We start from the raw sequence: 5,007 nt of genomic DNA on the forward strand, positions 1-5,007 counted from the left end.
GTGTAATTAGTAATAAGAAACAAAAAATTGTTGTCAACGGAAACTATGAAATACAGTTCATTTCATACCACACAAGACACTTATTTACAAAGATTTTGCATTACTGTGGTATTTAAAAAGCACTTTGAGGTACGTGAAGACATGCGCAACACTCTAAGGTAAGTAGTCTTTAACATAACTTTTTCGTATGCTACATAATTAACCTTGTAAAAAATTGTAAAAAATAAACAATCAAACTGGTGTATTCTTATACTCAAATTACTTTAACTAATGAAAAGAACAACACAAAATGCATTACCATTCAAACCTACAAAACGAAACATCCTTAAGCCTTCTAAGTTTTTTTTAAGGAAAAAGAAGAAAAAAAACAAGAGATCTTAGTTACATTGCTTTTTGATCAAATAACTTCTCTCATTTCTTCTTCGTTTTGTTTGTGGATTTTTCCCTATTTTTTTATTCAATTAGACAACTAAATAGAAATTTTATGTAGGAATGAAACAATCACAAACTGAAATTTTCATTCATTCAAAGAAAGGTAGTAAAACATTTCTTTCGTAGCTCAGTTTCATCAATAAATTGTACTCTGTAACCCTAAAAAAGAAAGAAGGTGTTCCTCTTTTAAGTATTTTGCAAAGAAAGTTGCCAGTCGAATTTCTCAATAGAATTTTTTTTTTATTTTCTAATCGAACTGTAAGCGTTCATTCAATGAAAGTTTTCACTCCCTATAGCCTTCTACAAAAGTCTTTTGTGTAGCATTTAGTCCCAAGAACTACTTTATAATAAGTTTAATTAGTTTCATAGAAGAGTTTAAAACTGTTGTCTTATCAGAATTTTGATAATATACGTGACAAACAATTCGCCAAGAGAGTTTGAAAAATTATTCCTTATTTTATGTAGAGAGGTTGGGAGGAGTTTAAAAATTAGTGCAAAAATTAAATTAATACGTTATGAATTTTTTCTATACTTTTCAAATCTGAATGTGAGGTTAGTAAGGAAATTAAAACATTTAACACATACATGTGGTGTTTCGTAAACAATGACTTTACACATAATTTAGAATCATTGACAAAAATAGTATGTACTTTAAGGTTCGTACAAAATTAATAATTAAGAGAAGATTTCTATCAAAATCCTTGGGAATATCCATTTTTTTCCAAGTATCACAAGTGTTCTAAGAAATCGCATCTTAAAAATTCTGTTTCTCAGAAACTTGCGTTAAGAACATCAGTGTTAAGAACACTTCGAAAGTCTAAACGGGTCAAAGACACACACATTCCTATCTTGTTATAATCCCGATTAATTCTATTTTTTTATGCGTAAACGACTATTATTAATAATAATAACATCTTTAATATAAAGATGCCATACTATGCACGAAACCATAGTTTGCATAATCCATCTTTAATCTATCGTAAGAAAGTGATCAAAATTTAACCTTGGAGCATTAAAATACTTTTAAATGCATTCTGTTATAAAAAAAAAAAATTGAATGTTTTATTCTCGATTTCCAAATTCTGAAATCGAAAACAAGTCTGTCTGCCTTGAATCTGGAGTAGCATTGGATGGAGAGAAAAACTGATTTCTCAGGAATAAACGGGGATTTTGAGGTAGGAAATTTTGAAAATTGCTGGTTTTTTATTCTCTGGATTTTAAATTGGTATTTAAATCAATCCATTCCCATTTTTCAGCAGAAGTAATGGAAGCTTTTTCAAGAAGCGATTAATAAATTGATTGTTGACTTTTTATCATTTTTGCTTAACCTTTGATATTTTAAAAAATAATCTTCTGTTCTATTCGATTGTTTTAGTAAGATGCGTCGGCAATTTTTCAAAAAAAAAAATCAAATTCTATTTTTTTTTCATAAATTATGTATATATTTCTCTTATGTGGTGCCATGAACTCGAGTATTTCTCTATCTATTAGCAATACTATAGTTTTTATCGATTGTGTTAGGTTATCTTAAACAGTAATTTAATTGGAGTTAAAAAAATTAATTTTGCTTCCAGGATTTATTTAAATTAATTTTGTTAAATTGTCTTAAGTAGTAATTAAAGTAGTGTTGCATAGTTAGTTATACTTCAGTATTTAGTTAGATCCAGCTGAAGGGCCGTTCTTTGTGCTAGGTGAACCAAAAAGGAAAATAATCAATACATCCGTACGGTACAACAATACAAAAACATGCGCAAAATTGGAAGGTATGTATCAAGATAATTAATAAAGCTTAAATAATTCTAACTGTTTGTTATTTATTATCATATTTTGTCCTTCCCGGGAGCTTTAAGTAATTATATTAAGCAAAACACGTTTTTAGTAGTATATCTCATCAAAATAAAGATTAGCAATGTTCAGTATTATTTGGCATGAAGTTGTTACATGAGGTAAATTCATGGTAGTCATTAATTTACTACTATAAGTAATTTTCTCCGATACATATCAAGTTCGAGGGATGTAACACAGCTATTTCCACTGTATCAGTATTAAAACTGCTCATTATTGGTGCAGTTTTAATAATTATCAACTGTATGAATATAATAATTTAAACTTATATTAGTGCATTTAAATATTCATTACATAACCCTTAAACATTTGTGCCAGTAGTGCCTGTTACTTAAATTAATTAAGCATCATTAAAATCAAAAACAGCATGACAACTGTTTCTCCTAAAATATGTGTAGTATTTTTCCATTTATTTTGCTTCGACGTACATAGTTAATTTTTATTTCAGTTAGTAACTGTAATCAAAATTAATTAAGCTTCATTCCTGTCGGAACTGATATAGCTATTTCACATTTCTACTCTAAATCTGCTTTGTAGAACATAGCTTGTATTTTTCTGTTTCAATTAGTACTCAGTACCAAAATAATTTAAGCATCATCGGTTTCAATAATCGTATGACAATTTTTTATGGTTCCTCCAAAAGACTAAGTACTTTTTAGCCATTTATTTTTCTTCCTAGCATCATTGGTGTCAAGAATAGTAAAGTATTTTTTCCCCCTCTTATGCGAATTAGTGCGATTGAATCATTAATTTTGCTTTTCAATATCTAACTTATTTTTTTATTTTATTTACTAAAATTTTTAAATTATTTAGTTTGATATATTTGTATTTTAAAGGCATATTAATTAGAGAAAAAATGCAAAATTTCAAATAACTTAAAGAATACTAATTTTGTGACGTAATTTTCAATGCGATCATATTCATGCTGATTATTGAGTTTATCTTACATAACATTACAAAATAATAATTGTATATTAAAGAACATTCAAAATCTCCTTTTTTCAGTGAAAGCTGTAAGTTTCAAATATCACTGATGTTATCGTTAAAATACATTTAGAAAAAAAAAAAAAAAAAAAAAAAAACAGTATGCAGTTTATTTTTTAATGATTGTTTTTAAGCCAATGAAAAAATTTTTTTTTCTTAACTTATCTCCCGGACGATTTAAGTTAAGATTGAGTGACTGATCCCGTCTGGCAAATTTCAGTGGGCTTACATACATGGTTCTGGAGTTATAAGTGAGACACCCTAGACAAATACACAGACAAACTCTTCATTTTATTATTATAGGCTAGCTGAATACCAGTTCTTCGTTCGAGGTGGGAAAAAGTAAGCAACCATGGATCAGTACTGAACAACACTACGAAATCCTGCACAAAACTGAAAGTCATATATTAACACAAATAATAAGGCAAATAATAAATTTTTTATTAAATTATTTCAGAATATAAATAATGAATAATAATCGGGAAATTGCAAATGGCTTAAGTTAACTTAAGCTTAAGTTAATGACTTAAGTTAATGGCTTAAGTTCACTTATAAAAGTCGTAATTACAACTTTTATAAAGCATGTTTTACAAAACTAACAAACTCAATTCAGATTTTGATAAAATAGACTCATTTCTAAAATAAAAATTAAGAATGCATTTTAAAATTAAAGACTTGAAAATTACTAATGATTCGTCAGAAAACTCATTGTATGAAGAAAAAAAAAAGCAATAAAAGTAGTAATATAGTATTACATCTAAAATAAATTTAAAATAATCAAAAAATATCAGCTGAATTTAAGATATACTTCGGAGTAAAAGGGAGGAAAATGGAGGGTAACAGAATTCGCTTATATAATTTTATTTACCATTTCTGTATTGCTAAGTAAATAATGTATCTGTATGGAATGACATTAAAACTTCTGTTCTATGTTTTACTGTTTCACAGCAATACAGAAAAATAATCAAAATTATATCGCCGAATTATTCTACTACCATCCAAATCTTCCTCTTGCTTACTCCAAAAAATAAAAAGGAACGCATGTTTAATGTAGTTCTCAGTTCAATATAGTTTCCTAACTTGGCCCATTTCGATTGCCAATTATTTATATTTCTTTCACAAATGAAACGTATTCCCATATGTTGGTATTTGTTACTGATTGACCATTGAAGGATTTTCACTGAACAGGTAAATTTTCTCCGAAAGCCGTCAAGGAAATATAAGATTTGCTGTTGTTAATTTACGTCGCACTAGAGCTGCACGAATGAACTATTGGCGACGGTCTGGGAAACACCCCTCAGGATGATCCGAAGACATGCCATCACAATTTTGATCCTCTGTAGAGGGGATGGCACCCCCGCTTCGGTAGCCTGACGACCTGTACGCGAAATCGAGCACTTTATGGTAGAACAGTTTAACGAAGACCAATACCGCACACCCTCGGTCCCTACGCAGTCCCCTTTAGTGTGATCCAAGTGGTCACCCATCCGCACGCTGACCGCAGCCAGTGATGCTTGACTTCGGTGATCTGCTGGGAACCGTGTCTTACTGATCAGTCCACTGCGGGACAGAAATATAAGAACTTGATTAGTGAAATATATTTTCTCACGGAAGATTAATCACTCAGAAAGGTGATCGGAGGTGCGCCAGTCGAATTCGATGAAAATGCTCCCTCAGTCACTCATCAATATTTACTTCCAAAAAAGTTTTGTGCAGTGAGAATCACCCATAAGACTTGCTAAATTT

This window comes from Parasteatoda tepidariorum, chromosome 2 (genome assembly GCF_982258835.1).
Source record: "Parasteatoda tepidariorum strain Cologne lab strain chromosome 2, Ptep-v5.0, whole genome shotgun sequence".
Taxonomy (NCBI): Eukaryota; Metazoa; Arthropoda; class Arachnida; order Araneae; family Theridiidae; genus Parasteatoda; species Parasteatoda tepidariorum.